The sequence below is a fragment of the Mustelus asterias genome, chromosome 30 (genome assembly GCF_964213995.1).
Source record: "Mustelus asterias chromosome 30, sMusAst1.hap1.1, whole genome shotgun sequence".
In the NCBI taxonomy this organism is placed as follows: Eukaryota; Metazoa; Chordata; class Chondrichthyes; order Carcharhiniformes; family Triakidae; genus Mustelus; species Mustelus asterias.
Window position 1 is genome coordinate 4,210,651 of NC_135830.1, and position 26,334 is coordinate 4,236,984.

At 47.6% G+C, this 26,334-nt stretch overlaps 1 protein-coding gene and 1 long non-coding RNA gene across 3 annotated transcripts in view; one reads left to right on the forward strand and one right to left on the reverse strand.

Moving 5' to 3' along the window:
• The window catches only part of LOC144480702 (uncharacterized), a 130,067-nt gene that overhangs the window by 14,479 nt on the left and 89,254 nt on the right, over positions 1-26,334 (reverse strand). The window lies entirely within an intron of this gene.
• Positions 1,722-24,570, forward strand: LOC144480954 (uncharacterized). 2 transcript variants are annotated; one of them, XR_013495726.1, is made up of 3 exons: positions 1,722-1,792; positions 3,663-3,827; positions 24,310-24,570. It is a non-coding gene; the product is annotated as an uncharacterized LOC144480954 (long non-coding RNA). The 2 variants fall into 2 exon arrangements; XR_013495727.1 differs by lacking the exon at positions 1,722-1,792 and adding an exon at positions 2,175-2,239 and having other exon boundaries at positions 24,310-24,564.

Sequence of the window (26,334 nt, forward strand, 5' to 3'; positions counted from 1 at the left end):
TGAGTCAGTCTGCCTGGTTATTATCATCACTCCCTTCACTAACTCCTGCTGCTGATCTACCTTCACCTCACAAATAGCAATTTGTTCTGGACACTTACCAGCAACATCCCCAACCATTCAGTTTGGAGTGATGGAGAGTGGTTTCCTTTCTGCTGTGGAGAAGCTTTGTTTTCTCCCCCAGAGGCGCACGTTTTCTGAGAGTGAGTTACAACCAAAGGAACTTTCAGAATATTTGATGATTATTATCAGTAATAGTTTGAAGGGCTGTGATCACTATAACCTCAGAGTTCTGGGCTAACTGTTGTGATTGTGGTGGACATTGAGTAAGGATGTAGAGAATCAAAAGCACAGCTCCAGTCTGATACAGACCTTGTTTATAAAACCAACACCTGATCACACAAACCCCAGTGCAATTTAACAGTGATTTGTCTTTAACAGGTCCGTTGGACACGACCCCTTTTGCCTGACAAATACATGGATTCTTTCATACTGAGACATCCCAGCCAAGTAGTAGAACCATAGAAAATTACAGCTCAGAAACAGGCCTTTTGGCCCTTCTTGTCTGTGCCGAACCATTTTTTGCCTAGTCCCACTGACCTGCACTTGGACCATATCCCTCCACACCCCTCTCATCCATGAACCCGTCCAAGTTTTTCTTAAATGTTAAAAGCATTTACCACTTTATCCGGCAGCTCATTCCACACTCCCACCACTCTCTGCGTGAAGAAGCCCCCCCTAATATTCCCTTTAAACTTTTCTCCTTTCACCCTTAACCCATGCCCTCTGGTTTTTTTCCTCCCCTAGCCTCAGCGGAAAAAGCCTGCTTGCATTCATAGTAATTATGAAGATTCAAGACATGAATGCTTTTTCTTTGTAATTCCATAATTCAACCACCCTTAACACACTGGAATACTCGCTTGGCCCTTTAGGATAATGTCACTGCAGTATTTGCAGTCTGCAGAAATATACAATTAAACTCTGCCAGGCACTTTGTGTGCTTGACGGGCACTTTATATCTTCTCAATGAATTGGGCAATCAATCTTTTCAGGAGGTGATTGTGTCTGAGAACTATTCGACTAGAAAACCTTCACCATTGAGGTCTCAGAATACTACAGCAGATATACATTGTTCTGACTCTGCCAGCAGGGCACTGCAATTAATTGGATAGATCTTCCAGAGAGCCAGCACAGACATAATGGGCCAAGTGGTTTCCATCTGTGCTGCCTCATTCTATAAAAGAGTGAATATTCCGTATCAGAGACACAGAGAGGAACCAGAGACTGTGCGATTGAACCTATGCTGAATTCTCCCTTTGTTACTCGAACAGGTGCCGGACTGCGGTGGCTGGGGGATTTTTGCAGTAACTTCATTGCAGTGTTAATGTAAGCCTACTTGTTACACTAATAATTAGACTTTAACTTTAGACTATTCTATTATCATAGAAACCCTACAGCACAGAAAGAGGCCATTCGGCCCATCGAGTCTGCACCGACCACAATCCCACCCAGGCCCTACCCCCATATATTTTACCCACTAATCCCTTTAACCTACGCATCTCAGGACACTAAGGGCAATTTTAGCATGGCCAATCAACCTAACCCGCACATCTTTGGACTGTTTGGACTATTAGTTTCTCTCAAATGTTAAATGTGAGATTTCAGTAGTGCAGTTATTACCCAGCATGCACCGCGGACACGAATGTGCCCCACTCACTCTATAGGAACCCGGTGCGCATGCGCAGTGTCGCTTTGCTCGGAACCCTGCAAGTGCGGGAGGCGTTTCTTTCAGCGGGTGAGAATCTGTGGGGTGGTGGGAGGAATTGAGCCGGGAGCCGGGGTTGGGGGGGAGGAATGGAGCCGGGGTGGGGAGGGAGGAATGGAGCCGGGGTGGGGAGGGAGGAATGGAGCCGGGGTGGGGAGGGAGGAATGGAGCCGGGGTGGGGAGGGAGGAATGGAGTCGGGGTGGGGAGGGAGGAATGGAGTCGGGGTGGGGAGGGAGGAATGGAGTCGGGGTGGGGAGGGAGCGGAAGCTTCACAAACACCCGCTGGAGGCGGCAAGGCCGGAATCGGAGCCTGCGGGTCCTGGGCTTGCAGCTGCGGGGATTTTATCCGGCATCAGGTCCTGTGCCGCGGCCGCCATCTCTGTGTCCCAGGATGTGTAGGTTAGGGGGATTAGTGGGGTCAGCATGTCAGGGTGCAGTGATACGGCCTGGGTAACGGTGCTCTGCTGATCAGTGGGGTCAGTATGTCAGGGTATAGAGATAGGGCCTGGGTAAAGGTGCTCTGTTGATTAGTTGGGTCAGGGTGTCAGGGTATAGAGATAGGGCCTGGGTAAAGGTGCTCTGTTGATTAGTTGGGTCAGGGTGTCAGGGTATAGAGATAGGGCCTGGGTAACGGTGCTCTGTTGATTAGTTGGGTCAGGGTGTCAGGGGATAGGGATAGGGCCTGGGTAAAGGTGCTACATTGATTATTGGGGTAATTATGTCAGGGGACAGGGATTGGGTCTGGTTTAAGGTGCTCTGTTTATTAGTGGGGTCAGTTTGTCAGGGTGCATAGATAGGGTGTGGGTAAAGGTGCTCTATGAATTAGTATGGTCAGGGATAGGTCCTGGGTAAAGGTGCACTGTTGATTAGTGGGGTCAGTATGTCAGGGTATCGGGATATGACGTGGGTAAAGGTGCTCTGTTGATTATGGGGTCAGGAGACAGGGATAGGGCCTGGGTAAAGGTGCTCTGTTGATTAGTGGGGTCAGTTTGTCAGGGGACAGGACAGGGATTGGGCCTGGTTCAAGGTGCTCTGTTTATTAGTGGGATAAAAAGTAAAGGTGCACTGTTGATTAGTGGGGCCAGTCTGTCAGGGTACAGGGATGGGGCCTGGGGGAAAGCTGCTCTGTTGATTAGTGGGGTCATTATGTCAGGGTGCAGGGATACGGCCTGGGTAAAGGCGCTACATTGATTATTGGGGTAATTATGTCAGGGGACAGGGATTGGGCCTGGTTCAAGGTGCTCTGTTGATTAGTGGGGTCAGTTTGTCAGGGTGCAGGGATAGGGCCTGGGGAAAGGTGCTTTGTTGATTAGTGGGGTCTGTATATGAGGGTACAGGGTGAGAGCCTGGGGAAAGTGCTCTGTTGATTCATGGGGTCAGGATACAGAGATAGGGCCTGGGTGAAGGTGCACTGTTGATTAGTGGGGTCAGTACGTCATGGTATAGGGATAGGGGCTGGGACAAGATGCTCTTTGATTAGTGGGGTCAGTATGTCAGGGTACAGGGATAGGGCCTGGGTAAAGATGCTCTGTTGATTCATGGGGTCAGTATGTCAGGATAGGGCCTGGGTAATGGTGCTCTGTTGATTCATGGGGTCAGTATGTCAGGGGACAGAGATAGTGTCTGGGGAAAGGTGCTATGTTGATAATGGGGTCAGTATGTGAGGGTATAGTGATCGGACCTGGATGAAGGTGCTCTGTTGATTAGTGGGGTCAGTATGTCTGGGTACAAGGATAGGGCTTGGGGAAAGGTGCTCTGTTGATTAATGGGATCAATATGTCAGGGGAAGGGATAGGGCCTGGGGAAAGATGCTCTCTTGATTATGGGGTCAGTCTGCCACGATACAGGGATAGGGCGAGGGTAAAGTTGGTCTGTTGATTAATAGAGTGGGTATGTTAGTTTTGTTTTCAGAGCAGCAGGAAACCGGAAGTTGGCAGTGGGGAGACCTGGGTAATTTTGTTTTACCCAGTAAATTTGAACGGTGAGGAAATGTGAGACTCTACACATGTCGTCTCTCCCACCCTCCCCCTTCCTCTAACCTAAAAAAAAGACTCGTGAGAACAGGTAAGCTTTTCTTTTTCTTTTTCTAATTCTTATTATCTTGTTGGGAGTTTGGGTGGAGAGGATGACAGTTAGGGCAGTTCAATGCTCCTCTTGCAGGATGTGGGAGGTAAGGGTCACCAATAGTGACCCTGCTGACTTCACCTGTGGGACGTGCATCCAACTCCTCACAGACCGCCTTAGGGAATTGGAGCTAGATGAACTCCGGATCATTCGGGAGGCAGAGGGGGTGATAGATAGCAGTTATCGGGAGGTGGTTACACCTAAAAACGAAGCTAGCTGGTTCACAGTCAGGAGAGGGGCTGGGAGGAAGCAGTCAGTGCAGGGATCCCCTGTGGTTGTTCCCCTCCAAAATAAGTATACCGTTTTGGATACTGTTTGGGGGGGGGGGAAATGACCTTCCAGGGGTAAGCCACGGTGGCCAGGTCTCTGGCACAGAGTCGGGCTCTGTGGCTCAGAAGGGAAAGGGGGAGAACAGGAGAGCAATAGTAGTGGGGACTCGATAGTTAGAGGCACAGACAGGCGGTTCTGTGGGCGCGAACGAGACTCCAGGATAGTAGCCTGCCTCCCTGGTGCCAGGGTCCTGGATGTCTCTGAGCGGATAGAAAGCGTCCTAAAAAGGGGCGGGTAACCAGACAGACGTCATTGTCCACATTGGTACAAATGACGTAGGCAGAAAGAGCAGGGAGGTCCTGCAAGAGCAATTTAGGGGGTTAGGTAGAAGGTTAAAAAGCAGGACCTCCAGGGTAACAATCTCTGGATTACTCCCTGTGCCACGTGCTAGTGAGGCTAGGAACAGGGAGATTGTGCAGCTGAATACGTGGCTAAAGAACTGGTGCAGGAGGGAGGGTTTCAGATTCGTGGATCACTGGGAAGTCTTCCAGGGAGGATGGGACCTGTACAAGAAGGACGGGTTACACCTGAACTGGAGGGGCACCAATATCCTGGCTGGGAGTTTTGCGAGTGTGGTTCAGGTGGGTTTAAACTAATGTGGCAGGGGGGTGGGGATCAGAACAATAGGTCAGCAAGCGTAGAGACTGGGGACGAGCGTGGGGCCAAGACAAGGCTATCTAAGAGATACCAACCAACAGATTCAAGAACAGCTTCTTCCTTGCTGCCATCAGACTTTTGAATGGGCCTTATCTCGCGCTCAGTTGATCTCTCTCTACTCCCCGGCTATGACTGTGACACTGCATTCTGTACTCTCTCCTTTTCTTCTGTATGAACGGTGTGATTTGTCTGTGTAGTGTGCAGGAAACAATACTTTTCACTGTATACTGATACATGTGACAATAATAAATCAAATCAAATCAAATAAAAAGGACCCTGACATATAATTCCTTGAGATGGCTTTGTCATTGCATACAGAAATGTAGAAAATAGGAGTCATTCGGCCCCTTCAGCCTGCTCTGGTCCTCTATCTCAACATCATACTGCTGTGCTCGGGGGGTTTCGATGATTCTTCCCCCAGACCCCTTGACACCTTTAGAGTCTAGAAATCTATCGTATTTCCTCAAGTATATTCAGTGAATTGGCCCCCACAACCTTCTGTGGTCAATGAATCCACAGGTTCTGCACCCTCTGAATGGAGAAGTGTCTCCTCATCTCAGTCTTAAATAACCTACATTGTTTCCTGAGACTGTGACCCCTTGTTCTAGACTGCATCCAGTCCGTCCAACACCTTCAGAATTTTATATGTTTAATGAGATTCTCTCATTCTTCTAAATTCCAGTGAACAAGCCTAGTTGACCCAATCCCTCCTTGTGTGACCAAGAATCAGTCTGCTTAACTTTCACTGCACTCCCTCTATGGCAACTACATTCTTAGATAAGGAGAGCCCAGCTGATTTGTGACCACATACCCACCTTTGCCCCATATCTTAACTGACAAAAATCTATCTTTTAAAAAAATTTACAATTAATCCAACAGATGTGAGGGAAATTCCGAAGCATGCTTAAGAGGGTGGCACAGTGATTAGCACTGCTGCCTCACAGTGCCAGGGACCTGGGTTCAATTCCAGCCTCGGGTCACTGTCTGTATGGAGTTTGTACATTCTCCCCGTGTCTGCGTCGATTTCCTCTGGGTGCTCTGGTTTCCTCCCACAGTCCAAAGATGTTTGGGTTAGGTTGATTGGCCATGCTAAATTAACCCTAGTGTCAGGAGGATTAGCAGGGTAAATATGAGGGGTTACGGGGATAGGGCCTGGGTGGGATTGTGGTCGGTGCAGACTCAATGGGCTGAATGCCCCCCTTCTGCACTGTAGGGATTCTATGATTCTAATTTCTTAGATCGTGTTTTTTTGTCCCAGCAAAGGAGGGGGCAAAGTTGAATTTTGATTCAGCTGGATGATGTGGGCCTAAAAGATCAAGGCCGGAATTTTACCATTCAGCCACAGGAATCGGAGTGGGCGAGGGGCGGGCCATGGAAAGGCCCTTAACCTCAAGTGGGATTTTATGATTTTGGGACAAGCGAGGCCGTAAAATCCCACCACAAAAATCAGTCAGGGAACATTTAAGAGACAGTGATCAGTGTCATAAGGTTTAGGATTAGCTATGGAAAAGGGCAAGGAACAAGCAATCCAGAGTGGTGGATGTGGTGTGTACTCGAGGAGTTCGAATTGCTGTCACAATATTCATTTTTGCATGTATGTTGTCGTCTGGTGCTATGGATAATGATGGTAGGTGTTCCAACATTCTTTCCATCACATGTTGACCAGGAATCCCTCCCACTCTTAATACCTGCCATTACCGTTAGAAGAATTTGCCCTGAGTTAACCAACCTCAATTATGAGATAAGAACTAGGAGCTAACATGAAAGGGAATCCAAAAGTTTTCTTTAGCTGTATGAAAAGTAAAAGGTAACGAGTGGTGTAGCTGATCAGGGCTCATAAAGGCAATCTATGCAGAGAGGCAGAGGGTATGGTTCAGGTACTAAATGAGCATTTTGCACCTATTTTTACCAAGGAAGCAGATATTGCCAAAATCCTAGTGAAAGAGGAACACTGGGTTGCAAGGGAGTAGAATAGACAGTATTACAGTTGATAAGGAGGATGTGCAGGATATTCTGGAGGGTCTGAAAATAGATAAATCCCCTGGTCCGGATGGGATTTATCCAAGGATTCTCTGGGAGGCAAGAGAAGTGATTGCAGAGCCTCTGGCTCTGATCTTCAGGTCGTCGTTGGCCTCTGGTATAGTACCAGAAGATTGGAGGTTAGCGAATGTTGTCCCATTGTTTAAGAAGGGGAACAGAGACTTCCCCGGGAATTATAGACCGGTGAGTCTCACTTCTGTTGTCGGCAAGATGTTGGAAAAAATTATAAGGGATAGGATTTATAGTTATTTGGAGAGTAATGAATTGATAGGTGATAGTCAGCATGGTTTTGTGGCAGGTAGGTCGTGCCTTACTAACCTTATTGAGTTTTTTGAGAAAGTGACCAAGGAGGTGGATGGGGGCAAGGCAGTGGACGTGGTATATATGGATTTTAGTAAGGCGTTTGATAAGGTTCACCATGGTAGGCTTCTGCAGAAAATGCAGATGTATGGGATTGGGGGTGATCTAGGAAATTGGATCAGGAATTGGCTAGCGGATAGGAAACAGAGGGTGGTGGTTGATAGTAAATATTCATCATGGAGTGCGGTTACAAGTGGTGTACCTCAGGGATCTGTTTTGGGGCCACTGCTGTTTGTAATATTTATTAATGATCTGGATGAGGGTATAGTTGGGTGGATTAGCAAATTTGCTGATGACACCAAAGTCGGTGGTGTGGTAGACAGTGAGGAAGGGTGTCGTAGTTTGCAGGAAGACTTAGACAGGTTGCAAAGTTGGGCCGAGAGGTGGCGGATGGAGTTTAATGCGGAGAAGTGTGAGGTAATTCACTTTGGTAGGAATAACAGATGTGTTGAGTATAGGGCTAACGGGAGGACTTTGAATAGTGTGGAGGAGCAGAGGGATCTAGGTGTATGTGTGCATAGATCCCTGAAAGTTGGGAATCAAGTAGATAAGGTTGTTAAGAAGGCATATGGTGTCTTGGCGTTTATTGGTAGGGGGATTGAATTTAGGAGTCGTAGCGTTATGTTGCAACTGTACACAACTCTGGTGCGGCCGCACTTGGAGTACTGTGTGCAGTTCTGGTCCCCACATTACAGGAAGGATGTGGAGGCTTTGGAGAGGGTGCAGAGGAGGTTTACCAGGATGTTGCCTGGTATGGAGGGGAGATCCTATGAGGAGAGGCTGAGGGATTTGGGATTGTTTTCGCTGGAAAGGCGGCGGCTAAGAGGGGATCTTATTGAAACATATAAGATGATTAGAGGTTTAGATAGGGTGGATAGTGATAGCCTTTTTCCTCTGATGGAGAAATCCAGCACGAGGGGGCATGGCTTTAAATTGAGGGGGGGTAGTTATAGAACCGATGTCAGGGGTAGGTTCTTTACCCAGAGGGTGGTGAGGGATTGGAATGCCCTGCCAGCATCAGTAGTAAATGCGCCTAGTTTGGGGGCGTTTAAGAGATCCGTAGATAGGTTCATGGACGAAAAGAAATTGGTTTAGGTTGGAGGGTCACAGTTTTTTTTTTTTAACTGGTCGGTGCAACATCGTGGGCCGAAGGGCCTGTTCTGCGCTGTAATGTTCTATGTTCTAAGAGGAAGAGCATTCTGGGGGAGGATGACCTCAGTGAGCCTGGAGGTCTGGAGTGCATCTGCTTCAATGCAAGGAGCGTAACGGGCAAGACAGATGAACTTAGAGCCTTAATGCTTGCGTGGAACTTGGATGTAGTTGCAGTGACGGAGACTTGGTTAAAAGAAGGACAGGACTGGCAGCTGAATATTCCGGGTATAAGTGTTTTAGGCGAGACAGAGGAGGGGCTAAGAGAGGTGGGGGAGTAGCAATACTGGTTAGGGAGCATATTACAGCGGTACAGAGGGTGGACAATTTAGAAGGATCATGTAACGAGACACTGTGGGTAGAGCTCAGAAACAGGAAGGGCGCAGTCACTATGCTGGGGGTATACTGCAGGCCTCCCAACAGCCCACGGGAAGCTGAGGAATGGATATGTAAGGAGATTCTGGACAGGTGCAGAAAAAATAAGGTTGTTGTAGCGGGAGACTTTAATTTCCCTCATATAGACTGGAAATCCCTTGGGGCTGGGGGTCCAGACGGGGACGAATTTGTAAAAGGTATCCAGGAAGGTTCTTTAGAACAATATGTTGATAGTCCAACTAGAGAGGGGGCTATACTGGACCTAGTACTGGGGAATGAGCCCGGTCAGGTCATCAAAGTTTCAGTGGGGGAACATGTGGCGAACAGTGACCACAATTCTGTAAACTTTCAGATAGTCATGGAAAAAGATGAGTGTTGTCCTATGGGTAAGGTGCTGAATTGGGGGAAGGCTAACTACAGCCGGATTAGGCAGGATTTGGTGGCTGTTGATTGGGAGAGGCTGTTCGAGGGTAAATTCACATCTGGCATGTGGGAGTCTTTTAAGGAGCAGTTGATAGGAATGCAGGACAGGCATGTGCCTGTAAAAAGGAAGGACAGGAAAGGTAGGATTCGGGAGCCGTGGATAACCAGAGAAATTGTGGGTCTAATCAAAAAGAAAAAAGAGGCATACATAAGGTCCAGGCAGCTGAAAACAGATGAAGCACTGGAGGAATACAGAGAAAGTAGAAAAGAACTCAAACAGGGAGTTAGAAGGGCAAAAAGGGGTCATGAAATGTCCTTGGCAGACAGGATTAAAGAGAATCCCAAGGCATTTTATTCATACGTTAGGAACAAGAGGGTTGTCAGAGAAAGAGTCAGACCTCTCAAGAACAAAGGAGGGGAATTATGCTCAGAACCCAAGGAAGTAGGTGAGATCCTAAATGATCTCTGGGAGCTTTGCTAGTGCAGTTCGGGGGGGTTTAAACTAGTATGGCAGGGGGGTGGGGATCAAACTATTAGGTCTATAAGTGTGGTGGCTGGGGACGAGCTTGGGGCTGGGACAAGGCTGGCAAAGAAGAAGAGCACTCTGGGGGAGGATGACCTCACTGAGCCTGGGGGTCTGGAGTGCTTATACTTCAATGCAAGGAGCGTAGCAGGTAAAACAGACGAACTTGGGGCCTTAATGCGCACGAGGAATTTGGATGTGGTTGCGGTGACAGAGACTTGGTTGAAAGAGGGACAGGACTGGCAGCTGAATATTCCAGGGTACAAGTGTTTTAGGCGAGACAGAGGAGGGGCCAAAAGAGGTGGGGGAGTAGCGGTATTGGTTGGAGAGCATATTACAGCGGTGCAGAGGGAGGACAATTCGGAGGAGTCATGTAGCGAGTCAGTCTGGGTGGAGCTTAGAAACAGGAAAGGCGCAGTCACTATGTTGGGGGTGTACTACAGGCCCCCCAACAGCCCAAGGGAAGTGGAAGAATGGATATGTCAGGAGATACTGGATAGGTGCAGGAAATATAGGGTTGTTGTAGTGGGAGACTTCAATTTCCCTGGTATAGACTGGAAATCGCTGAGGGCAGGGACTCTGGATGGGGAGGAATTTGTAAAATGTGTACAGGAGGGTTCGTTGGAACAATATGTGGACAGCCCGACTAGAGAGGGGGCTATACTGGACCTGGTACTGGGGAATGAGCCCGGTCAGGTCTTCAAAGTTTTGGTTGGGGAACATGTGGCAAATAGTGACCACAATTCTGTTAGCTTTAGGATAGTGATGGAAAAAGATGAGTGGTGTCCCAAGGGTAAGGTGTTGGATTGGGGGAAGGCTAACTTTATTGGGATCAGGCAGAAATTGGCAGCTCTTGATTGGGAGAGACTGTTTGAGGGTAAATCCACATCTGGTATGTGGCAGTCTTTTAAGGAACGGTTGTTAGGGCTACAGGACAGGCATGTGCCTGTAAAAAAAGAAGGATAGGAAGGGTAGGATTAGAGAACCGTGGATAACCAGGGAAATTGAGGGACTGGTCAAAAGGAAAAGAGAGGCGTATGTTAGGTCCAAGCAGCTAAAAACGGAGGGAGCTCTGGAGGAATACAATGAAAGTAGGAAAATACTCAAACGGGGAATTAGAAGAGCAAAAAGGGGTCACGAAATGTTCTTGGCAGACAGGATTAAGGAGAATCCCAAGGCATTTTATTCATACGTTAGGAACAAAAGGGTTGTTAGGGAAAAAATCGGACCTCTCAGGGACAAAAGTGGGGAATTATGCTTGGAGCCCAAAGATGTTGGGGAGATCCTAAATGAATACTTTGCGTCGGTATTCACAAAGGAGAGGGATGTGTTGACTGGGAGTGTCTCGGAGGGGAGTGTTGAACCGTTGGAGAAAATCTCCATTACAAAGGAGGAAGTGTTAGGTTTGTTAGAGAATATAAAGACTGACAAATCCCCAGGGCCTGATGGAATCTATCCAAGGCTGCTCAGGGAGACGAGAGGTGAAATCGTTGGGCCTCTGACGCAAATCTTTGTCTCGTCACTGGACACAGGTGAGGTCCCAGAGGATTGAAGGATAGCCAATGTGGTCCCGTTATTTAAGAAGGGTAGGAAGGATAACCCGGGTAATTATAGGCTGGTGAGCTTGACGTCCGTGGTGGGGAAGTTGTTGGAGAAGATTCTTAGAGATAGGATGTATGCGCATTTAGAAAGGAATAAACTCATTAACGATAGTCAACATGGTTTTGTGAGAGGGAGGTCATGCCTCACTAACCTGGTGGTGTTTTTTGAAGAAGTGACCAAAATGGTTGACGAAGGAAGGGCCGTGGATGTTGTCTATATCCAGATATAGAAAATATATATATCCAGATATAGATATAGGGGAAACAGATCCTGGAGAGATGTAGGAATAACAGAGTTGTCATGATGGGAGATTTTAATTTCCCAAACATAGATTGGAATATCCCTAGGGCTAGGGGTTTGGATGGAGAGGAGTTTGTTAGGTGTGTCCAGGAGAGTTTCCTGACACAGTATGTGGATAAGCCTACTAGAGGAGAGGCTGTACTTGATCTGGTGCTGGCTAATGAACCTGGACAGGTGGAGGATCTCTCGGTGGGTGAGCATCTTGGGGATAGCGATCATAATTCTATCTCCTTCACGATAGCATTGGAAAGAGATAGGATCAGGCAGGCTAGGAAAGTGTTTCTCTGGAGTAAAGGGAAATACAGTGTCATCAGGGAGGAAATTAGACGGGTAAATTGGAAGGAGGCATTCTTGGGGAAAAGTACCGAAGGAAAGTGGAGGATTTTCAAGGAATGTTTGTCTGGAGCTCTGCATGACAACGTTCCGATGAGACAGGGGGGTGTTGGTAGGGTACGGGAACCGTGGTGCACGAAGGTTGTGATGAACCTGGTGAATAAGAAAAGAGAGGCGTACAGAAGGTTCAGAGAGCTAGGAGGTGTTAAGGATTTAGAGGAGTATACGGGATGTAGGAAGGATCTTAAGAAGGAAATTAGGAGAGCGAGAAGGGGTCATGAGAAGGCCTTGGCGGGTAAGATTAAGGAGAATCCCAAGGCTTTCTACAAATATGTCAAGAGTAAAAGGATGAGATGTGAAGGCATAGGACCCTTAAAAGGTGAAGGGAGAAAAGTTTGTGCGGAACCGTTAGAAATGGCGGAGCTGCTTAATGAATACTTTACCTCGGTATTCACGATGGAAAGGGATCTGGGTGGTTGTACTGCTGGTTTGCGGTGGACAGAAAGGATCGAGCATGTGGACATAAAGAAAGAGGATGTGTTGGAACTATTGAATGGCATCAAGGTTGGTAAGTCGCCGGGACCGGATGGGATGTACCCCAGGTTACTGTGGGAGGCGAGGGAGGAGATTGCGGAGCCTTTGGCGATGATCTTTGCATCGTCGATGGAGACGGGAGAGGTTCCGGAGGATTGGAGGATTGCAGATGTGGTCCCTATATTCAAGAAAGGGAACAGGGACAGCCCGGGAAATTACCGACCGGTGAGTCTAACCTCAGTGGTTGGTAAGTTGATGGAGAGGATCCTGAGAGACAGGATTTATGATCATCTAGAGAAGTTTAGTATGATCAAAAGTAGTCAGCACGGCTTTGTCAAGGGCAGGTCGTGCCTTACGAGCCTGGTTGAGTTCTTTGAAAATGTGACCAAACACATTGACGAAGGAAGAGCGGTGGATGTGGTCTATATGGACTTCAGCAAGGCGTTCGATAAGGTCCCCCATGCAAGACTTCTTGAGAAAGTGAGAGGGCATGGGATCCAAGGGGCTGTTGCCTTGTGGATCCAGAACTGGCTTGCCTGCAGAAGGCAGAGAGTGGCTGTGGAGGGGTCTTTCTCTGCATGGAGGTCAGTGACCAGTGGAGTGCCCCAGGGATCTGTTCTGGGACCCTTGCTGTTTGTCATTTTCATAAATGACCTGGATGAGGAAGTGGAGGGATGGGTTGGTAAGTTTGCTGACGACACCAAGGTAGGTGGTGTTGTGGATAGTTTGGAGGGATGTCAGAAGTTGCAGCGAGACATAGATAGAATGCAAGACTGGGCGGAGAAGTGGCAGATGGACTTCAACCCAGATAAGTGTGTGGTGATCCATTTTGGCAGATCCAATGGGATGAAGCAGCAGTATAATATGAAGGGTACCATTCTTAGCAGTGTAGAGGATCAGAAGGACCTTGGGGTCCGGGTCCATAGGACTCTTAAATCGGCCTCGCAGGTGGAGGATGCGGTCAAGAAGGCGTACGGCGTACTGGCCTTCATTAATCGAGGGATTGAGTTTAGGAGTCGGGAGATAATGCTGCAGCTTTATAGGACCCTGGTTAGACCCCACTTGGAGTACTGCGCGGAGTTCTGGTCACCTCATTACAGGAAAGATGTTGAAGCCATTGAAAGGGTGCAGAGGAGATTTACAAGGATGTTGCCTGGATTGGGGGGCATGCCTTATGAGGATAGGTTGAGGGAGCTTGGTCTCTTCTCCCTGGAGAGACGAAGGATGAGAGGTGACCTGATAGAGGTTTACAAGATGTTGAGAGGTCTGGATAGGGTAGACTCTCAGAGGCTATTTCCAAGGGCTGAAATGGTTGCTACGAGAGGACACAGGTTTAAGGTGCTGGGGGGTAGGTACAGAGGAGATGTCAGGGGTAAGTTTTTCACTCAGAGGGTGGTGGGTGAGTGGAATCGGCTGACGTCGGTGGTGGTGGAGGCAAACTCGTTGGGGTCTTTTAAGAGACTTCTGGATGAGTACATGGGATTTAATGGGATTGAGGGCTATAGATAGGCCTAGAGGTGGGGATGTGATCGGCGCAACTTGTGGGCCGAAGGGCCTGTTTGTGCTGTGGCTTTCTATGTTCTATGTTCTATGTTCTATATGGACTTTAGTAAAGCGTTTGACAAAGTCCCTCATGGTAGGCTAGTGAAAAAGGTTGGATCCCATGGGATAAAGGGGGAGGTGGCTAGATGGGTGGAGAACTGGCTTGGTCATAGAAGACAGAGGGTGGTAGTGGAAGGGTCTTTTTCCGGCTGGAGGCCTGTGACTAGTGGTGTACCGCAGGGCTCTGTATTGGGACCTCTGCTGTTTGTGATTTATATAAATGATCTGGAAGAAGGAGTAACTGGGGTGATCAGTAAGTTTGCGGACGACACAAAACTGGCAGGACTTGCAGATAGTCAGGAACATTGTCAGAGGCTACAGAAGGATATAGATAGGCTGGAAATTTGGGCAAGGAAATGGCAGATGGAGTTCAATCCTGATAAATGCGAAGTGATGCATTTTGGTGGGAATAATGTAGGGAGGAGCTACACGATAAATGGAAGAACCATAAAGGGTGTAGAGACGCAGAGGGACCTGAGTGTGCAAGTCCACAGATCTTTGAAGGTGACGTCACAGGTGGAGAAGGTGGTGAAGAAGGCATATGGCATGCTTGCCTTTATAGGACGGGGCATAGAGTATAAGAGTTGGGGTCTGATGTTGCAGATGTATAGAACGTTGGTTCGGCCGCATTTGGAATACTGCGTCCAGTTCTGGTCGCCACACTACCAGAAGGACGTGGAGGCTTTGGAGAGAGTACAGAGGAGGTTTACCAGGATGTTGCCTGGTATGGAGGGGCTTGGTTATGAGGAGAGATTGGGGAAACTGGGGTTGTTCTCCTTGGAAAGGCGGAGGATGAGGGGAGACTTAATAGAGGTGTATAAAATTATGAAAGGCATAGATAGGGTGAACGGTGGGAAGCTTTTCCCCGGGTCGGTGGTGACGTTCACGAGGGGTCATAGGTTCAAGGTGAAGGGGGGGAGGTTTAACACAGATATCAGAAGGACATATTTCACAGAGGGTCGTGGGGGCCTGGAATGTGTTGTCGGGCAAGGTGGTGGAGGCGGACACACTGGGAACGTTTAAGACTTATCTAGACAGCTATATGAACGGAGTGGGAATGGAGGGATACAAAAGAGTGGTCTAGTCTGGACCAGGGAGCGGCGCGGGCTAATTGTTCCTTGTTTCTCGTTTCAAGGCTTCATTCTATGATCATCTTGCTGGTGCCAGTACAGAGCGAGACTGCGGATAGTTGGGAACCTGTCTCGGGGGCAGGGAATTCATATGGTGTTCGTGGAAGTGGAAATGACTAGGGTTGGGAAGCATTTTCCGATCAGGGCCATTGTGATCTCCTGGACTCGTTTCGATCGCCTCAGGGGGTCGGAGAGGAATTTCCCAGATTTTTTTTCCCCATATTGGCCCTGGGGTTTTTCACTCTGGGTTTTCGCCTCTCCCTGGAGATCACATGGTCTGGAATGGGGGCGTGGGGGTGAGTTAATAGGTTGTAATGAACAAAGCATCGTAGCTGTGAGGGACAGCTCGGTGGATAGGATATTGGTATGTAGATAGGCTGGAAAATTGGGCGGGGATCCTGGATTCAGGATTCAATCCTGGACCGGGGAGCGGCGCGGGCTTGGAGGGCCGAAGGGCCTGTTCCTGTGCTGTATTGTTCTTTGTTCTTTGTGTTGTTCTTGAATACTTTGCATCAGTATTCACAAAGGAGAGGGACGCGTTGATTGGTAGTGTCTCAGAGGGATGTGTAGACCCATTGGAACAAATCGCAATTACAAGGGAGGAAGTGTTAGGTGTTTTAGGAAGCATTAAGGTAGACAAATCCCCAGGGCCAGATGGCATCTGTCCTAGAATACTGAGAGAGACAAGAGATGAAATTGCTGGGCCTCTAACAGAAATCTTTGTTTCTTCATTGGACGTAGGTGAGGTCCCAGAGGATTGGAGGATAGCAAATGTGGTCCCGTTATTTAAGAAGGGTAGCAAGGATAACCCGGTAATTATAGGCCAGTGAGCTTGACGTCCGTGGTAGGGAAATTGTTGGAGAAGATTCTTAGAGATAGTATCTATACACATTTAGAACTGAATAATCTCATTAGCGATGGACAACATGGTTTTGTACGAGGGAGGTCATGCCTCACAAATTTGGTTGGGTTTTTTGAGGAGGTGACAAAAATGATTGACGAGGGAAGGGCCGTGGATGTCGTCTATATGGATTTTAGGAAAGCATTTGACAAGGTCCCTCATGGCAGGCTGGTGCAGAAGGTTAAATCTCACGGGATCAAAGGTGAACTAGCTAGATGGGTACAGAACTGACTTGGCCATAGAAGACAGAGGGTAGCAGTGGAGGGGTCTTTTTCTGATTGGAAGTCTGTGACTAGTGGTGTTCCGCAGGACTCTGTACTGGGACTTCTGCTGTTTGTGATATATATAAATGATTTGGAAGAAGATGTAGCTGGTCTGATTAGTAAGTTTGCGGACGACACAAAGATTGCTGGAGTTGCGGATAGTGATGAACATTGTCAGAGAATACAGCAGGATATAGATAGGCTGGAAAATTGGGTGGAGAAATGGCAGATGGAATTTAATCCAGATTAATGCGAAGTGATGCATTTTGATAGAACTAATGCAGGGGGGAGCTATACAGTAAATGGCAGAACCATCAGGAGTATAGACACACAGAGGGATATGAGTGTGCAAGTCCACAGATCCTTAAAGGTGGCAGCATAGGTGGTGAAGAAGGCATATGGCATGCTTGCCTTTATTGGACGGGGCATAGAGTATAAAAGTTGGCATATGATGTTGCAGTTATATAGAACGTTGGTTAGGCCACATTTGGAATACTGCGTCCAGTTCTGGTCACCACACTACCAGAAGGACGTGGAGGCTTTGGAGAGAGTGCGGAAAAGGTTTACCAGGATGTTGCCTGGTATGGAGGGTCTTAGCTATGAGGAGAGATTGAGTAAACTAGGGTTGTTCTCCCTGGAAAGACGGAGGTTGAGGGGCGACCTAATAGAAGTTTATAAAATTATGAAGGGCATAGATAGGGTGAACAGTTGGAAGCTTTTTCCCAGGTCAGAAATGACAAACACAAGGGGTCACAAGTTCAAGGTAAGGGGGGCAAGGTTCAATACAGATATGCGGGGGATGTATTTTACACAGGGTGGTGGGGGCCTGGAATGCACTACCAAGCAAGGTGGTTGAGGCAGACACGCTAGGATCATTTAAGACTTACCTAGATAGCCACATGAACAGACTGGGAATAGAGGGATACAAACGGATGATCTAGTTAGGAACACCTGATCGGTGCAGGCTTGGAGGGCCGAAGGGTCTGTTCCTGTGCTGTATAGTTCTCTTTTCTTTGTACAGGGATAGGGCCAGGGTAAAGGTGCTCCGATGATTAGTGGGGTCAGTATGTCAGGTTATCGGGCCAGGGCCTGGGTAAAGGTGCTGTGATTAGTGGGGTCAGTATGTCGGGGCACAGGGATACCTCCTGGATAAAGGTGCTCTGTTAATTATGGTGTCATTGTGTCAGGTGACAGGGATAGGGCCTGTGGAAAGGTGCTGTGTTGATTCGTGGAGCCAGTATGTCAGGGGACAGGGACAGGGCCTGGATAAAGATGCTCTGTTGATTAGTGGGGTCAGTGTGTCAGGGTACAGGGATTGGATCTGGGTAAAGATGGTCTGTTGATTAGTGGGGTCAGTATTTTGGGGGACAGGAATAGTGCCTGGGTAATGGTGCTCTGGTGGTTCGTGGCGTCAGCATTTCAGGGTACAAGATAAAGCCTGGATAAAGTTGCTCTGTTGATTAGTGGGGTCAGTATGTCAGGGTACAGGAATGGGGCCTGGGTAAAGGTGCTCTGTTAATTATGGTGTCATTGTGTCAGGGGGCAGGGATAGCGCTTGTGGAAAGGCGCTCTGGTGATCAGTGGGGTCAGTGTGTCAGGGTACAGGATACGGCCTGAGTAAAGTTGATGTGTGGGGTCAGTATGTCAGGGGACAGGAATGGGGCCTGGGTAAAGGTGCTCTGTTAATTATGGTGTCATTGTGTCAGGGGGCAGGGATAGCGCTTGTGGAAAGGCGCTCTGGTGATCAGTGGGGTCAGTGTGTCAGGGCACAGGGATAGGGCCTGGGTAAAGATGCTCTGTTGATTCGTGGGGTCAGTCTGTCAGGGGACAGCGGTAGGGCCTGGGTAAAGGTGCTCTGTTGATTAGTGGGGTCAGGGTGCCAGGAAAGGGCCTGGTAAGACGCAGCATGGGTTCATGAAGGGCAGGTCATGTTTGACTAATTTGGTGGAATTCTTTGAGAACATTACATGTGCAGTGGACAATGGGGAACCTGTGGATGTGGTGTGTCTGGATTTCCAGAAGGCATTTGACAAGGTGCCGCACCAAAGACTGCTGCATAAGATAAAGGTGCACGGTGTTATGGGTAATGTATTAGCATGGATAGAGGATTGGTTAACTAACAAAGCAAAGAGTGGGGGTAAACAGTTGTTTTGCTGGTTGGCGATTAGTGACTAGTGGTGTGTCTCAGGGATAAGTATTGGGACCGCAATTGTTTACGATTTACATAGATGATTTGGAGTTGGGGACCAAGTGTAGTGTGTCAAAATTCGCAGATGACACTAAGATGGGTGGCAGAGCAAAGTATACAGAGGATGCTGAAAGTCTACAAAGGGATATAGATAGTCTAAGTGAGTGGGCGAGGGTCTGACAGATGGAGTACAATGTTGGTAAATGTGAGGTCATCCATTTTGGTAGGAATAACAGCAAAATGGACTATTATTTAAATGGTAAAAAATTGCAGCATGCTGCTGTGCAGAGGGACCTGGGTGTCCTTGTGCAGGAACCTCAAAGAGTTGGTTTGCAGGTGCAGCAGGTAATTAAGAAGGCAAATGGATTTTGTCCTTCATTGCTAGAGGGATGGAGTTTAAAAATAGTGAGATTATGTTGCAGCTGTATAAGGTGCTGGTGAGGCCACACCTGGAGTACTGTGTACAGTTTTGGTCTCCTTGCTTGAGAAAGGATAGACTGGCACTGGAGGGGGTGCAGAGGAGATTCACTAGGTTGATTCCGAAGTTGAGAGGGTTGGCTTATGAGGAGAGACTGAGTAGACTGGGGCTATACTCATTGGAATTCAGAAGAATGAGGGGAGATTTTATAGAAACATATGAGATTATGAAGGGAATAGATAAGATAGAATCAGGGAAGTCGTTTCCACTGGTAGGTGAAACTAGGACTCGGGGGCATGCCTCAAAATATGGGGAAGCAGATTTAGGACTGAGTTGAGGAGGAACCTCTTCACACAAAGGGTTGTGAATCTGTGGAATTCCCTGCCCAGTGAAGCAGTTGAGACTACCTCATTGAATGTTTTTAAGGCAAGGATAGATACATTTTTGAACAGTAAAGGAATTAAGGATTATGGTGAGTGGGCAGGTAAGTGGAGCTGAGTCCACAAAAAGATCTTACTGAATGGCGGAGCAGGCTCAAGGGGCCAGATGGCCTACTCCTGCTCCTAGTTCTTGCGTAAGGTTATAAGGATAGGGCCTGGTTAAAGGTGCTCTGTTGATTCCTGGGGTCAGTATGTCAGGGTACAGGGATAGGGCCTGGGGAAATGTGCTCTTTGATTAGTGGGGTCGGTATACAGGGGATAGGGATAGGGTGAAGGTGCTCTGTTTATTCGCGGGGTCAGTATGTCAGGGTACAGGGATAGGGCCTGGGTAAAGGTGCTCTGTGGATTAGTGGGGCCAGTATGTCAGCGTACAGGGATAGGGCCTCGGGAAAGGTTCCATGTTGATCAGTGGGGTCAGGGGACAGCGATAGGGACTGGATAAAGGTGCTCTGTTGATTCATGCGCTCAGCATGTCAGGGTACAGTGATAGGGTCTGGGGGAAAGGTGCTCTGATGGTTAGTGGGGTCAGTATGTCAGGGTACAGTGATAGGGTCTGGGGGAAAGGTGCTCTGGGATTCGTGGGGTCAGTATGTCAGGGTACAGGGATAGGGCCTGGGGAAAAGTGCTCTGTTGATTAGTGGGGTTAGAATATCCGGGGACAGGGAAAGGGCCTGGTTGAAGGTGCTCTGTTGATTAGTGGGGTCATTGGGGTTTACAGCATGGAAAAGGCCCTTCAGCCCAACTTGTCCATGCCGCCCAATTTTTTAAAACCCCTAAATTAATCCCAATTGTCTGCATTTGACCCATATCCCCCTATGCCCATCGTACCCATGTAACTATCTAAATGCTTTTTAAAAGACAAAATTGTACCCGCCTCTACTCCTACCTCTGGCAACTTGTTCCAGACACTCACCACCCTCTGTGTGAAAGAATTCTCTCTCTGGACCCACTTGTATCTCTTCCCTCTCACCTTAAACCTATGCCCTCTAGTTTTAGACTCCCCTACCTTTGGGAAAAAATATCGACTATCTCGCTGATCGATGCCCCTCATTATTTTATAGACCTCTATAAGATCACCCCTCGGCCTCCTACACTCCAGAGAAAAAAAGTCCCAGTCTCTCCTTATAACTCAAGCCATCAAGTCCTGGTAGCATCCTAGTAAATCTTTTCTGCACTCTTTCTCGTTTAATAATATCCTTTCTATAATAGGGTGACCAGAACTGTACACAGTCTTCCAAGTGTGGCCTTACCAATGTCTTGTAAAACTTCAACAAAACATTCCAACTCTTGTATTCACTGTTCTGACCAATGAAACCAAGCATGCTGAATGCCTTCTTCACCACTCTGTCCACCTGTGACTCCACTTGCAAGAAGCTATGAACATGTTCCTCTAGATCTCTTTGTTCTGTAACTCCCCCCAACGCCTTACCATTAACTGAGTAAGTCCTGCCCTGGTTCAATCTATCAAAATGTATCACCTCGCATCTGTCTAAATTAAACTCCATCTGCCATTCATCAGCCCACTGGCCCAATTGATCAAGATCCCGTTGCAATTGGAGATAACTTTCTTCACTATCCACTATGCCACCAATCATCTGCAAACTTACTAACCATGCCCCCAATATTCTCATCCAAATCACTAATATAAATGACAAATAACAGTGGACCCAGCACTGATCCTTGAGGCACACTGCTGGTCACAGGCCTGCAGTTTGAAAAACAACTCTCTACAACCACCCTCTGGCTTCTGTCAAGAAGCCAATTTTGTATCCATTTAGATACCTCACCCTGGATGCCGTGATATTTAACCTTATGCAACAAACTACCATGCGGTACCTTGTCAAAGGCCTTGCTAAAGTCCATGTAGACAACATCAACTGCACTGCCCTCATCTATCTTCTTGGTTACCCCTTCAAAAAACTCAATCAAATTTGTGAGACATGATTTTCCACTCACGAAGCCATGCTGACTGTTCCTAATCAGTCCTTGCCTCTCTAAATGCCTGTAGATCCTGTCTCTCAAATACCTTCCAACAATTTACTCACTACAGATGTGAGGCTCACTGGCCTGTAGTTCCCAGGCTTTTCCCTGCAGCCCTTTTTAAACAAAGGCACAACATTTGCCACCCTCCAACCTTCAGGCTCCTCACCAGTGACTATCAATGATTCAAATATCTCGGCTAGGGGATCCGCAATTTCCTCCCTAACCTCCGACAACATCCTGGGATACACTTCATCAGGTCCCGGGGATTTATCTACCTTGATGCGCTTTAAGACTTCCAGCACCTCTTTCTCTGTAATATGTACACTCCTCAAGACATCACTATTTATTTCCCCAAGTTCCCTGACATCCATGCTTTTCTTAACAGTAAATACTGATGAGAAATATTCATTTAGGATCTCACCCATCTTTTGTGGCCCGCACATAGATGACCTTGTTGATCCCTACTCTCTCCCTTGTTACTCTTTTGCCGTTTATGTATTTGTAGCTCTTTGGATTCTCCTTTGCCTTCTCTGCCAAAACAATCTCGTGTTCCCTTTCTGCCCTCCTGATTTCTCTCTTAACTCCTTCACCCTGTATACTCTTCAAGGGATTCTCTTGATCCCAGCTGCCTATGCATGTCACGTGCCTCTTTCTTCTTCTTGATCAGGACCACAATATCCCGAGTCATCCAGGGTTCCCTACTTCTGCCAGCCTTGCCTTTCACTCTGAGAGGAATGTGTTTACCCTGAACCCTGATTAAAACACTTGAAAGCCTCCCACTTATCAGACATCCCTTTGCCTTCCCACAGACTCCCCCAATTAACTTGAAAGTTCCTGCCTGATACCATCAAAATTGACCTTGCCCCAATTTAGAATTTTAACTTTTGGGCCAGACCTATCATTTTCCATAGCTATCTTAAAACCAATAGAATTATGGTCACTGGTCCCAAAGTGATTCCTCACTAACACTTCTGTCACCTCCCTTCCTTATTTCCCAAGAGGTGATCAGGTTTTGCTCCCTCTCCAGTCAGGCCATCCACATACCGAATGAGAAATTCCTCCTGAATGCACTCAACAAATTTCTCTCCATCCAAGCCCCTAATACTATGGCTGTCCCAGTCAATGTCGGGATAGTTAAAATCTCCGACTATTACCACCCTATTTTTCTTGGAGCTATCTGTAATCTCCTTACATATTTGCTCCTCAATTTCCCGCTGACTATTTGGGAGCCTATAGTACAACCCTATCCAAGTGATTTCCCCCTTCTTATTTCTCAGTTCTACCCATATAGACTCAGTGGCTGAACCCTTGGATATATCCGCTCTCAGTCCGGCCGTGATGTTTTCTCTAATCAAAAGTGCAACTCCCCCTCCTCTCTCACCTCCTGTTCTATCTTTCCTGTAGCATCTGTACCCTGGAACATTGAGCTGTCAGTCCTGTCCCTCCCTTAGCCATGTTTCAGTAATTGCTGTAATATCCCAGTCCCACGTACCCATCCATGCCCTGAGTTCATCTGCCTTGCCCGTCAGGCCTCTTGCATTGAAATAAATGCAGTTTAATCTGAACTTCCCTTGCTCTCTGTCTTGCTTTTGCCTGATCTGTCTGGTACTTGGATTACTGACACTGTCTTTACTACTTAATGTGCTCTCTTTAACTTCTGTGCTGTCCTCAACTTTCTCTTCTGTCTCCCTGCTGTTTTGGATCCTGCCAAACTAGTTTAAATCCTCCAGAGCGGCTCTAGCAAGTCTCCCCGCCAGGATGTTAGTCCCCCTCCAGTTCAGATGTAACCCATCCCTCTTGAACAGGTCACCCCTTCCCCAGAAAAGATCCCAATGATCCAAAAATTGAAATCCCGGTATGTCAGAGGAGAGGGATAGGGCCTGGGTAACGGTGCTCTGTTGATTAGTGGGGTCAGTATGTCAGCGTGCAGGGATAGGGCCTGGATAAAGGTGGTCTGTTGATTAGTGGGGTCAGTGTGTCAGCGTGCAGGGATAGGGCCTGGTTAAAGGTGGTCTGTTGATTAGTGGGGTCAGTGTGTCAGCGTGCAGGGATAGGGCCTGGGTAAAGGTGGTCTGTTGATTAGTGGGGTCAGTGTGTCAGCGTGCAGGGATAGGGCCTGGGTAAAGGTGGTCTGTTGATTAGTGGGGTCAGTGTGTCAGCGTGCAGGGATAGGGCCTGGGTAAAGGTGGTCTGTTGATTAGTGGGGTCAGTGTGTCAGCGTGCAGGGATAGGGCCTGGGTAAAGGTACCATGTTGATCAGTGGGGTCAGTGTGTCCGGGTACATAGATAGGGCCTGGGTAACGGTGCTCTGTTGATTAGTGGGGTCTGTATGTCGGTACAGGGATAGGGCCTGGGTAAAGGTGCTCTAATGGAAACCTGGTGCAGACTCGATGGCCGAATGGCCTCCTTTTGCATTGTAGGGAATGTTTGATGTTAGGATCTGCCTTTACATGGTGTTCGAAAGAGAGGAATTTCACACAGCAATCTCAAACCAAGGAAAATGTTTATCTCATCATTTCTAATCACAATTGAGACATGGCTCTTGTCATCTCCTTTTACAGGGAGCTAGAAGATTTGAAGACTGATTTTTCTCTGACTCCAGTGCTTCTCATATCTCTCCAGCTGCAGGCCCCAGCATGAAGTTTACCTTTACCTATTATTGAGCATTCATCTACGATTTAGAGTTTTTAGTGCAGTGCTTTGGTTCCGGGACCCTGGGGTTGGTGTGACTCCTTTACCATAGATCTGAATCCATGTCCATCCTCTGCTCTGTTTCACCTCTGCCCTCCCTGATCACATTGTCTACCTCACGCTGTCTCTAATAGTAGATTATCTGAACCATGTTTGGTATTTTACTGTTATTTCTTCCAGCTGTCTAAATGAAGTTTCCACCGCTGCCCATCGCTCGGCTCTGTGCTGCTGATTTTAACATCTTTATCTTCCCATGGTCAGGAATTGTTTTTCCCGCACTGGAGGTCATTTCTCTTCTGCTCATCGGCTGATGAGCATCAAATTCTGCATCATGTTTATTCCCTGTAATTGAAGAGTTGAGGTTACGATCAGATCAACCATGATCTTATTAAATGATGGAGCAAGCTTGAGGGGCTGAATGGCCTGTTCCTGCTCCTCCTCTGTTTGTCTGTATTTATTCTGTGCAACCTGACAGTTTAACTCTGTTTCTCTTGCCACCGTTACTGGCTGACATGTTGAGTATTTTCAGCGTTTGCTCTTTTTATTTCAGATTCAGAAACATAGAAACTGGAAGCAGGAGGAGGCCATTCGGCCCTTCGAGCCTGCTCTGTCATTCATTTTGATCATGGCTGATTATCAAATTCAATATCCTGTTTCCCCCCTTACCCCCCCCCCCCCCCCCCCATTTCCCTTGATCCCTTTAGCCCCAAGAGGATATCTAATTCCTCCTTGAAATCAGACAACATTTTGGCCTCAACTACATTCTGTGGTAGTGAATTCCACACATTCACCACCCTCTGGGTGAAGAAATTTCTCCTCACCTCTGTTCTAAATGATTCACCCCTTATCCTCAAACTATAACCCCTAGTTCTGGACTCCCCCACCATTGGGAATAATATTTCTGAATCTACCCTGTCTAACCCTGTTAGAATTTTATAAGTTTCTGTGAGATCCCCTTTCACTCTTCTGAACTCCAATGAATATAATCCTAACCGACCTAGTGTCTTCTCATATGACAGACCTGCCATCCTAGGAATCAGCCTGGTAAACCTTTGCTGTACTCCCTCTATAGCAAGGACACTTAAAACTGCACACAATATTCCAGCCAAAATTGTTCATGGCTCTCTCTCCGGTTGTTGACCCTCCTGCGCTCTCATTCTCGCTCTCTTATTCTCTCTCGCCCCCCCCCCCCCCCCCTCTATTCAAATATGCCATCACCAACTATCGGGTCACAAACTTTCACGACAACACCCTCTCGAAAGACCAGCCTATCTCCAACCCCCTCCCACCTTCTCTCTCTCGCTCTCTGCAAAGTCTTTCAACATCCTGTGGCCTTTCCGAATCTTTTCCACAACTCCCATGTCAAATCCCTCAGGTTTCAGTCGCTGCTACAGCACCGGATGCAGCTCTCCTCAAAGTCACAACTGGTGTCCGGGTCAAAGGTTGGAGGTTCTTCCAGCAACCACGTGGTATTTTGCTGTTATTTTGTTGCAGGCGTTTGTCCCAGAACTGAGTCTGGAAGCAGAGATAGACCAACTAAGAACTGATTTGTATCAGGGCGGGTGTTGGTTGTGGAGGTTGGTCTCTGACCTCCAGTTACAGTTCTTTTTCAGTGTTTCATTGAATAATTACAATGCAGGTGGAGGCCATTCAGCCCACTGTACCCCATACTGGCACCTCCCATTGCCCTGACTTTTCCTCATATCCCTGCAGCTGTTTTTCTTTCCAGGGTCTGGTCCAATTCCCTTTGGTTTGTTGTATCAGTTTGGCTGGAGTGGAGGTGCCGGAGAAGCTGCTGGGTTTAACCCCGAGGACTTTGTAACCCAGTATTGAGCAATGATTTCATGTGAAATTGACAAGGGAGGGTGATTCCAGGGGAGATTTATTCTTGGGATTTGGGCGTCACTAACAAGACCAGCAGCCAAACCCCAGTCATCTGTGTAGAAGATGTTGTTTTGCCGCCTTAAATCACTGCAGTCCTTGTGGTGAAGGTGCTCGAACAATGCTGTTAGATAAGGAGTTACAGGATTTTCACACAATGACGATGCCAAAAATTCTCAAGTCAATTATAATAATTTATATTTTTATGGAGTGTTTAACATAATAAAACTTTCCAAGACTGAAATGGTAGAAAGCAGCATTTACCACTGAGCCACACACGGTGATATTAGATCAGGTGACCTAAAGTTTGGTCAGAGAAGATTT